Here is an 11,592-nt window from a genome sequence, read left to right on the forward strand (position 1 = left end):
ATCAGTTTCCTTAGGAGTGTTTTGATGCTTTCACTACTTGTCAAAATCAGGAAGTATAAACCACACAGAATTTTTTTTTTTTTTTTTTTTTTTTTTTTTTTACAGCAAGATATCTGTAGAAATTTGGAACAGGCTCCTACATTAGCTCCTCCTCTAGAGTATAACAGGTTTGTGCCACAGCTGTGACAAGGTTTATGCCTGTGAGCTGTCTGAAAAATTTAGAGGATTGTTGTATGTTATGGGATTCAGGTGATCATGATAAACCTTTAGGAACACAAGCAGGTGCAGCATATCACAGGGGGGAATCTGTTTCTTGGCTGTGCTATTCTCACTGCACACCAGCATGTCACTGGGAAGGACCCAAATTCAGGTAAAACAAATAATGCTGGGAAGAGTCAGGCCCTTTGCTTTAAGATTGTTGTAATGTTTAGGCTTAGAAGGATGGATTACAGATTTTTTTTTTCCTCCAGCCTGAATTCCATCCCAAAAATCTGCTTAATCCCCTTTTTAATACTTGTGTGAGTGCCAGAAATGTCTTTTATTTGCTTCAGCAGCAGCAGCCAGTTAGTCAGATGCTATCAGCTACTTCTTCATTCAGTTGTCCTTTGCATGCTGATAAACACCACATAAGACAGGGGAGAGAAACCTTAAGCCACAAGCTTATCCTGTATATAATAGGATGCACCTTGAAACAATTTTGATGTCTCCATTGAAATCAGCTTAGGTTAAGCCTACATAAATAGTGTCAAAGGGGAACACACCCAGAACACTCTGGGAGATCATGATAAACACTCCTGATGTTTTGCAGCTGTGCTCATCATCTGTGCATTTCACAATAAAATTTTACAAAGCATCCAGACACCCAGCTGGTTGTATTCACTGCGGGATGGCTTTTTCTGCCATGGCATTTTGTTCCCTATTTGTTGCCCTGTGGGATGGCTGTCTCCACTGTGGCACGTTGTTCCATATCTGTTGTCCTGCACTACTCCCTGCCCCAAATTAAGACACATCAATTATTTTTTTGCTAGATACAGTAAATCATACTTTTTTTTTTTCTGTATTAGACTTCAGGCCTCAATTTTGCATGTTGGAAAGTGAGGGAAAAATAACTTCCCTAAACAGAAATGAGATCCAATCTGCAGGTAATTGCATCAAAGAACATATTTTTTTAAGCATTTTTGAGTATGTCTCTGACTGTAATTTCCCTCTGAATTGACTAAGGTTTGATTCTGAAACTTTTTTATACAGGATAAAGTCCAAGGATGGATTGTGCCTCTTTTCCCATGCCTCTACCCAGAGACCTCTGATACCCAAAAGTTGAGCACAGCCATCTATCTACAGGATCATGGGCTCCTTTTGTAGAAATGAATAAAGGAAGCCCAACTAAAAGGACCCACACCTGAGTCTCTTCTCACTAGCAGTATATCACTGGCATAATTCCCTCGATGAAAGTGGAATTCCTCCTGATTTACACGAAGAGCATTAACGAGAGAGGGCTCAGGTCTTAAGTGCCGGGGTTTAGTTGTATTTCTTCTGTCTTCATTCCTTCCCTGATGATTCCCAGGAAATCTCACTTTGGTGAGATAAGTGCCTACAAGAATGTTGAAATTAATTTCAGAGCAGCCTGAAATGGCTGCACAGACAACCAGCCGGAGGAAATGCCCCAGTGGAGGGATTTATTGCACTATCGCTGCTTTTTGCCAAGCTGCAACATCTTAATCTTTCATGCTGACATTATTATGAACCAGCCAAGGCAGGGCCAGCCCTGAGAGATTGACGGCCCAGCACTTCACAGCTTTCCTGGAGACCAGCTAATCTGTGGTGTGACTTAAGTGGGGCTAAATGCAATGTCCTGCAGGTCACCCCAGTCCAGCAAGCCACAGAGTGAACGTCAGAGGGAGCAGCGTGCTCCTCTCGCCCTACAAACCAACGTCCCATCGCCCCAGAATATTGTGGTCTTTGTTCTGGGGTTTACCGGCACATGGCCCCACACCAGTGGCTTTCTTGGGTTCTGAATCTGAGGGATGGCAGGTCCTGGAACACAGAGAGCAGATCTCCAGCACCCAGGCTGTGAAAAACCATGCAAAATGGAAAGGTTTCTAGTTTGCAATTCTACCAGGGTCTGAGGAGAGGATAGAAAACAGAGAAGAAATGAATCTTTTGTCTCCCTGTTGGACACAGTCCCATCTTCTACAATATCTTTGGTTTATATGTGTTTCAAGGGAAAAAAAATAATCCTTTCTAACTAATAGTAGAAGCCCTAAGTGGCTCGTTTCTTGACAAGCTGTGCACTGCATTTTTGAGGAGCAGAATTAAACATGTAATGACCCTCACTCCCAATGTCCTGGATTACAATAGCTTTCTCCAATTTCATCCCAATTACTTGGCTTGTAGGCTGGGTCTGCATTGGTCTGGAGAGTCCCATCTTCTCCTGAGGTTAGATGTCAGCGTTGAGTCTGAGACACATTTCAGACAGTTTGCGTCATTGTGTAAACAGTGATAACAATATTTAATGATGATAAATCTGAATTTCACCACAAAACTATAAAACAACTGAGAGAATGAATTATGCAATTTACAGCTAGCAAGAAGGCAGCCAAAGGGAAAGCAAAGGATATGTACAGCAGAGAGACAAATTTAGTGGTCTGAGACTATAGTGTCATTTGTTTTTGTGTTTAGTAGCACTTAGCAGCCATGGTGCATAAATAATCTTTATTGCAGTGGAACCCAGGGACGCTGCTGGCAACAACTTGTCACTGCTTGGGATGGCTGCTTCACGTGGCACAAGGTGAATCTTGGGTCTGCAGGGAGCATCTTGGGCTCCTGGGTCCTTCTGGGGCTGGTGCTGGGTGACACCGTCCTCCTACCCCTTCCTGGGATCTGTGAAAACCCTGACACTCATTTTCTGATCCAGCCTAATGAAACTCTGCTGTTCTCACTAATTGCCCAAATGAATTTTAAGTATACAGTCCTATGAATTGAACAATGGAGGGGAAGAAAAGGAACAATAAACGAAAATCATGCAGAGGGGAGCTACAAAAGCTCAAACATTTCTATTTTATTTTTGGTTACTTGCTTATTTTTAATATAGCAAGACCAAAAAGAGGAAGGAAAGTAGGGAACAGCATCTGTAAACTATATTCCTTCCCTTTTTCTTTCTTCAATGCCTTCCCATTATTTTTTTTTTTTTTAACTTAATTTGTAGTAACAGTACCAAAATCCTTTTAGAAATACACCTTTTTCATATAGTTCTCCACTTTTCCTGTGAAAGCCTTGAGAGACAAAAAAGTCTGCAAAATTTCCCCAAACCCTCCATCTTGAGAATGGCAAACAAAAAATTTTCAACAGAGTTTGGTTTTCTATCTTGAAGAATAATCAAGAAAGCTCAAACACAATGGTGGTTTTAACGGCCACAATGGCAGAATGAAAAATTGATATCAACATCAGTACCTACTTTATTATTTTGTTGACATAATGTGGATGATATTGCAAAATATAAAAGATATTATGTATGCAAGTACTAGAATTCAGTACCTTGGCCTGCTATAATCATGGATGAAATGAGGGAGGGAGGTCATCTTTGTACTCCTTTTTCCCATTGTTGGTGGGACTTGGACACCCTGCAGGGACAAGGGGCCATCCTGGTGCTTTGCCTGCAGGACCATGGTGACTGTGACTGTGATGACAGGACAAGGAGATGTGATGACTTGCTCATTCCCCGGGGTGGAGAGTCATTTTGGAAGGTGACTTTATTATGGGAGGTTCCTCTTTCCTCTCCCAGCTCCCTGGTTGGGACTGAGGTGCTTCTATACAAAACTTGGCACAGCTCCTGCCCCATGTCTGGCAGGACTGCTTTCCTCCTGCCTGTAAAACTGGGATAGTTTTCAGATAATACTTATCTACCTCTGGGAGTGCTGTGAAAATTGGTGGCCTCTGTCCTTAAGTCCACTGTGAACCACTGTAAATAGAAAGTGTCTGAGCTTCCCCTCACCCACAGTAAAAAAAAAAATAAAAAAAAATCAATATACAAGAGTGAGGAAATGCCAAATTGCTCAAGCTCTCCATTCTTCTGGCTTCTAAGAGGATATTGTAGATTACAGGGTAAACAACTTTTGAAACGACATTTAAAAAGTGATGTGTCACTTGCCAGTGTCCCTTTAACTATGAGAAGTAACAGCAACATAGGAAAAAATGTGAATTTACCATCAGGCAGATCTTCCCCCACAGCCTGATGCAGAGTTTGATGAATAGAATGAATGAAACGACAGAGGATCCAAGCATTACACAACGGCTATAATTGTGCTAACCAGCTGTAATCATCTGCTGCTTCCAAAAAAAGTTCAGAGCATTTTGACAGTGTCGCCTGTGCGGATTGGAAGGCTGCAGCAAAAATGTATTTCCATTTGTTATTTGAAAAAAAAAGAGACTTGCTCCTCAGTGTCAGATTTTGCTTGGAAGGTTCCAAGACAGCGGAGAGTGAAGAACAGGATTACTTACAAAGCCGGGGGAAAGAAGAAAGGTTTAAAAAAAGGCAGTATCTCTTCCAGGAAAAGAAGATTTTAGATGAGAAGTCACTGCTGGATCCAGCTGCACCAGTGGCCAGCCAAATCCTGTGCCTTTTCCTGAGAATGATGGGAGCACCATGCCCAACCAGGTCCCAGGAACACCCAAACTGGGGGCTTTTTGTCCCAGGCAAAGGTGTTTTTTTCGGCGCAAAGGCTGACCCCGGACTGCTATTTTGAAAGTGTTATGGCGTGGCTGCCTTGGCTGCTTGAGGCAAGGCCTGGGAATTAGGCATAGCAAAGCCCAGCTTTCTTTTATGCATCTGTAGACAACATGTGTTGGGAGCGGGGGCCGCGCAGCAGCTGGGCCACCTAACTCGGCTCACGGGGAAGGGCAGCTGAGGGACAGCTCTGCACCCTCTGCCACCCCAATGCGGGATCCCTGAGTCAACTCCAGGAGCTTGCTGAGGGGGGTTTCTGCCACACAAACCAGTCCTGAGGAGACAGACCTATGGCCATTGCTTCTGGGGCAGTTGCTTTCCTTTTAGCACTCCCCAGAGCTGTGGGGTGAGGTGTTTTTCATGCTGGAGTCTGGCTGCATTGGAGAGAGACAACACAGTGTATGAAGAGGATGCTGTAGTTCCACAGGCATGGCATGACCTGGGAACGAAGATGAATCCTCTTCAGGAAAACCTCATCATTAGAGTGATTTCTAATGGACTGTTTTTTAATAAATGCCCTTTTTTTTATATGCTCATGAGCCGTGGAGCTCTAGGAATGCTTTGTTGTGCATGGTGTGCAGGTCAGATTCATTTAATTTGGAGGTGAGGTAGGCAGTTTTATCCAGCTTTTAGTACTTGGTTTTGTTTTTGGTCACAGATCATTTACTGAACCTGTTTTAAGTGGAATGGAGGGTGGTTTTTTTTGAAGCCAAAAGGGTTGGTTCTGGCTTATTACAAAACAGTGGCTTTCAACAGGATCCAAATCTATCTTCAGCTTTTCTGGGCAACTCTAAATGAGTACTTTAACATGGGGATTTCTGTGCTGAAGAAGCAGGGAAGTTAACAACTCAGCACAGCACAGAAGAAGAACTGGCATGTGGGTGTTTCTGATGTTCCGTGTCTCCTTTTCCCTGAAAGCACAATGAAAAGTGAAGCTGGAGTAGGTTGCCCTGCACTTTATGAATTGTGATTCTTTTGTCCTTCCTCCAGTTTCAGCTCTGATGCTGCATGACTGTACTGCCAGTCAGTGGGGATGACACCTCGCTTCAGTAGACGCCCTGCTTAAGGCAGAAAAAGCCTTTTTTTTTTTTATGTAGGGCAGAAAAGCTTTAAAGAGTTTAGGGATTGGCCACTTTATGCAAATAAAATGGAAAATGTTTGGCCTTATCATGTGAGTTGAGTAAAGAGAAAGATATTACATGCAACTAAAGGTTTTGCAAAGGATGTTCCATACTAAAATTGGAGAGGGAGAAGATGAAAGAAAATAAGGCTAAAGAAACACACATCATATACTGTGAAATAGAGCCCCAGTAAAGCACTGCTGGTGATAGTTGCTTCCAGTGGGAAGAGGGGCTAGATGACCTCTAGAGGTCCCTTGTAACCAAAATTTCTAAGATTCCATGAGTCATACACATTTCCTCATCATTTCTTCTTGTCATTTGATTTGCTAGTTTTCCTATGGAAGGCCTAGAAATTCAAACTTCAGACTCTTTTACACCAGAATATTTGCACAGTGACTTCCATCATTGGCTTAGGCTGCAGGCAAGCATTCAGTTTCTGCTGCTAAACAGTGTCAGAAAGAAACAGGCTCAATCAAGAGAATTTTCTTTTTCCACTATCAGGAAAAACATTAGGATCAGGATTCTCTGTAATTCACTTGGTATTCACCATGGTAAAGTAATTCAAAAGTAAGGTGTGGTGGGTATTCCAGGTAAGCTTACAAGGTGGCCCCTTGCCTCTCTGTTCTCAGGCTGGGAGGTGAGGTGGGAAAGGGAAGGGTGCAGGGATGTAGCTGAATTTGTTGTCTCAACTCTTGGGCTGAGATAGAGAGCACATTTGACAAGGAAACAGCCCTGACCAAGATAGTAAAGATCCAGGCAAAGCAAATCAGCTGGAGTTCCTTCTAACTGGAGTTCCCACCAACATTCCCAATGTTCCTCCTCATCATCTGTTTCCTGAGGTGAAGGCTGGAATGTTGCCATCTGTGAGAAGGCATGTGGGCCACACGAATAGTTTGCCCTAGCAGTTCCTCCATCCCAGTGCCCAACCCAGCAGTCAATGACATGATTTACTGTCTAACCTGGGGTTTGGTCTCACTTGGCTGTGGTGAGATGCTGGGTAGCCTCTCCTCTGCCTTCGCAGCGATTTGGGAGCACTCACCACCCGTCAGTGCTGTGGCTTTCGGCTGCACCCTGCTCTTCCCCTTGCACGTGTTCTTATTCAGTTCGGATACAGGAGAGAAGCCAGAGCAAAGCAAGACTCCAGCCTCGACAAGAGTGGGCTGGGAGCAGGGCTCCGGTGCCTGTCAGGGATCTTGGCTGCTCTGGGTGAAGCTGAGCCTGCATTTATTTGAGTTGCTTTGGTTGCTCATGGAGGCTCAGCTCAACCCCTCAGCCCCAGCGCTCGCTCTCTGGAATTTGAATGGTTTATCTCACGCCCCAGCGGGGTCCGAAGCAGCGTGCTGCTCCAAGCCCCGCTTATCACGGCTCTGACATGGCTTCTCTAAGCAAATGTTTAGCCCTACTTGACTCAGGATGAGTGCTGTATTGATTATTAACTTTAAACAAACATCTGGTTTTCATTACGAATGGTAGCAGACCAGAGAGGGGTGCTGTACTGGGCGGTGCGGTCACTTAACAACCATCAGGACTGGCTATAAAGAAAATTTAACATATCCTGTAATTACAGTCTGCACAGCACAGGGGGATTTGGGATCTGCAGATCTGATTTCAGAACAGAAGAAAATGTTTATTGTATCTGCTACGCACATTTATTTACTCAGTAGCAGCAAGGCTTTTGAAATATTGTCTGTGCAAGAGCTCATTCCTTGCTTAGGAGAAGGACTTTCTTGTTTAAGCCAGGAAACCCGAGTGAGGCTCACAGTCATGAGGATGGCCTGCTTAATGCTTTTACAGGCTTGGGGATTTCAGGGTTTATCCAACATGCAGTTCTGTTCTGAAATATAAATAACATCTTCTCTGCCCTGCCAGCACCAGCCAGATCCATCTCCTCCGGCCAGGAGGAAAAGTTGCAGCCAGGAATGGGACAGTGGGGATATTGCCCCAAGAGATGGTGGCCCCAGTGTTCCTCTTCCTTCAAAGAGGGAGGGGGTTTGGAAGGCTGTCCAAGGGTGGCCCTTGGTCTGTCCCCACACTGATGAACCCAAATGGGTGAATTTGCACCCAGTGGCTGCATCCATAACCCTGAGCCCAGCATCCATGCCCAGCTCCCAGGGAATTATCAGCCAAAGGGACGTTTTTCGGGTGATGTAATGCTGTAACTTGAGCTCCAGCTGAAAAGAAATGGTAGGTGGAGTTTCTATGGAGCCAGACAGAGCTGGGATCCTCTCCCTTTTTTCTCTTTTTCTGGCTCATTCAGGCTGTCTCAATTAAAGCTCGGGCGAATTAATCTTGCACCCTTAATGTCAGTTGCTATTTTTCTAATTCACCTCCACACTCTTAAAGACTATTTCTCCAAACAAAACGGGTCTGTTCTTCAATTTCAGGCTGTCAATTTCATGGGCTGCTGATACATTTATTAGGTGTGTAATTTGCTATTTTTAGGAGACTGCGGGGGAGCAGCACCATTTTTTTTTCTTCTCCTTTGCATTTATAAACCTCTTACAGTTCCCTGTCCACTGAAAATATTTTTACTATTTAAAAGGTTGTATCAAAGTCGGGTATCTCGGTCCAAATTCCTCCCTGGTGTAACTCTACTGACCTCTATTTCACAAGGAGTAAATTTATTCTCTAATGTTCTTTTTTTTTTCTTTTCCTGTGGACATGAACACTTGGCCACTGCTGGATGCAGGAAAGCATCCAACTGTATGGACCAATGACGTGACCAGAAACAGGCTTCAGCTACAAGCTCTGCTGTAGGAAATACTTAAACCTCTTCACAGCAAAGCTTGTCCCTTAGTCCCACTATTTCTCTGAAACCACCAATGCCCACACACCACACAGGGCAGTGTCAATCAAAGTTTGCTGCCAGACTTTGTTCATCCCTAAGTACTCATGAAGAATTTGGCAACGATTTGAGGCCAATTCCTGTGCGGTGCTGGGGGATGTATCTACACCCCTGCGTGAGGGCAGTCTTTTTTTGCTTGTCTGAGGCTCTGAAACTAAGAGATCGGAGAGGGGATCATGGTGCCTTGGGAGGACAGCCCCTGTCCTGTGACAGCCGTGGCTCAGGTTGGGAGATTCACCGCGGCCACGCCGGGTGGCACAGTGGTGTTGCAGGACAGCCATGCAGAGTGGTGGCAATGGGCTTGTGCGAGTCAAGGGAGCACCAGATCACCAGACAGGTGTGCCAGTAATGGTTGAACAGCAGAGGAGTGCTCCCAGGTTGTAACTGGGAAAGGACAGTGCTGTTACAGGCACAGAGGTGACGCTTGCGCTTCCCTGGGCACGTGGTTTCTGGGGTGCTGGAGGGACTTTGGGTGGAGTCTATATGTGGTTCTTCAGTGAAAGCAACCAAGGGTAGGAAATGTCTTCTGGCATCTCCTCATGTCCGCATGCTTTTCCCAGCTGCTTGGGAAGATCTTCCATTTCCTGCCTCTTTCCTGAACCTGATGGCTCTGGAGTGACTGTCCCAGTTGTGCATGGCCATTGCTGTTCACCTTTTGCCATCAGCATTGCTGGAGATGCCTTACAAAGCAGGAATGTGAACATGAAGTCTCTCAAACTTCTCCTGTGGCATCTCCTGTTCATGGGTGTGGCTCATGCTGAAGCCCAATGCTTTCTACTGTAGTGATGTCCAGCCTTTTGCTGAGCTGTCATCTCTAGAGTCCTGTGGCCTCTGTCCTTCCCTCCCATGCCCATTTGTGTGCACACCCAAAATGCAATAAAGCAATGTCAAGGGGCTTGATGAAGAATTGAGCAAGGCCATGCAGACAGCTTTGAGCTGAAGGTGGGTGGAGACACCAGGATCAGAATATCACAGCACTAACTCATGCCTAGATGGCTGAATGCAGAGAGGATGAAATGCACTGCCTCCATGGGCAGCAATAAATGATGCAGAAATAAACAATGCGGGATTGCAGAGCTCTAGGGCGAGACCACCAAGAATAATTACACACTTAATTTCCTTGAGGGAGGTTAAATGTCGAAGCACCTAAATGCCTTTGGAGATCTGGCCCACCCCTTTCTCATTATAAAATGCAAGAGATAAGCTCGCCTGTGCTGTCCACATGCCAGATGCGGTGGGACAGATTGGCTCTGTCCTGTGTATCTGTGCACTGGAATTCCTCTTGGCTCTAATTCTCAGCGTATCCCCAGTGCTACTCTGGTCTGGGGATGTTTGAGATAGTTTAGGGTTTACTGCTGCTACCAAGAGCTGCTTCAGAAAGTGTCTCAGGACTGCAGTGCCACAGGGTCAGGCTGGAAATCTCTGCTGAGCACATGGCAACCCCTGAGAGGGACAGCCAGTTAGAGATCAACTGCTTGCCAAAAGGGTGAGGGGCAGGATTTAAATGGAAATGCAGGAAAGGTGACAGCTGTTCTAGAAATGTGTCTGAAAAGTTGCTTTGTGAGGGTGAGGTGCAGGCACAGGATCACAAAGGGCTAAACCCCTTTCTCTGCATGGCTCTCCCTCCAAATAAACACTCAGGGTTAATTAGCAGCCGCTATCTCCACAGATTTGCTAGGTATGCTCTGCCGCGCTCCTGCTACCTCCTCTGTGGCCTCCAAGCCCCACCAGTCCAGCAAATTAAGCAGCACAACTCCTCCGTGCAGGCTCTGCAGAGCTCACCGAGTGGTATGTGATGGACACCCCAGATACTCTGCTGCTCTGCACAGCCCCATCTATCTTCATCAGGACAAGCGGCTGGTCCCAGCTCGTCCTTCCCGGGGCGGCAGGGCACACCCAGCACGGTGGGAGGCCTCTCCGGGGGGCTGGGAGCTGTGAGGGGCACACAGAGGGTCAGCAGGGGCTGAGGGGGTGATGAGTGTGCCGGACCTCAGACTGACCGGCACAGAGGCAGCGCTGCTCCGTCCTGCTCTGTCCCGCTTCTCTGGTGCCGGCTTCACCCATGGACACTTGTCCCTCTGGCCAAAGCTCCTTGAAGGCTGGCAGACCAGGTGGCCAGAGGGTGGTTTGGTGTTTGGGCTGGCTGCTGCCACTGCTGGCTGCATCCTCCATCCCAGAGGAGGTACCCTCTCACTGGGGACAAAGGTGTGCCCTGAGCCTACACCTGGTGACAAGGGGCATCTCAGCACTACGGCAAAAAAAAAGCAGATTGGAAACAAACTGCTTGATTAATGTCTCTTTCACTGTGCATGAAGGTACTTGTTTAATGCAAACAAATGTACTCAGAGGCGGTTCTTAGAGTTATGAAGTCAAACACTCGAAATACTCATAAATTGCTCTCCTCCTTATTTGCTGCTGAGAAGGGGAACAAATGGTTACTGGAAAATTCAGGCAAAAATGTTGAAATCTCTTGACTAACAATTGCTGTTTTTTAACTGGCTCTGCTGACTGTCCTGGTTTTGTGTTGTCAGGGGGGCTCCTTATCTTACTCACAGAGCTGCAGGCCAAAGCAAATCCAAAACATCTTTTCTCCTAATTTAGGAGGAGATTTCCATCCACTCTCACCAACTGTTGAACTAAGGGATGCCGTGGTACTTTCTGTCTCCTGTCCATCCTTATAAACAGCATCCAATCATATCAATTATTTTCTGGATGACATTTATTTTTGGTAAGGTTTTCTTTTTATGTGAAAATTTGTACTATATTGCAGGGTAACAATTTCCAGCCACATTTTTTTTTTTTTTTTTCCCACTGGTGAACATGTATTTAGGATAAATACAAAATTGCCATAAAGGGAAATGAATTGTTATAGTTAAAACAAATCTGAAAACATTTTAACATTT

The 11,592-nt window shown here is 45.5% G+C and overlaps 1 long non-coding RNA gene across 1 annotated transcript; it reads left to right on the top strand.

The window, feature by feature from the left end:
* The first annotated feature begins 286 nt into the window (after positions 1-286).
* LOC147655054 (uncharacterized) lies at positions 287-4,392 on the top strand. The gene is made up of 3 exons (XR_015283750.1): positions 287-370; positions 1,065-1,142; positions 1,249-4,392. It is a non-coding gene; the product is annotated as an uncharacterized LOC147655054 (long non-coding RNA).
* The last annotated feature ends 7,200 nt before the right edge of the window (positions 4,393-11,592 follow it).

Source organism: Cyanistes caeruleus, chromosome 2 (assembly GCF_971803275.1).
Source record: "Cyanistes caeruleus chromosome 2, bCyaCae1.hap1.1, whole genome shotgun sequence".
NCBI lineage: Eukaryota > Metazoa > Chordata > Aves > Passeriformes > Paridae > Cyanistes > Cyanistes caeruleus.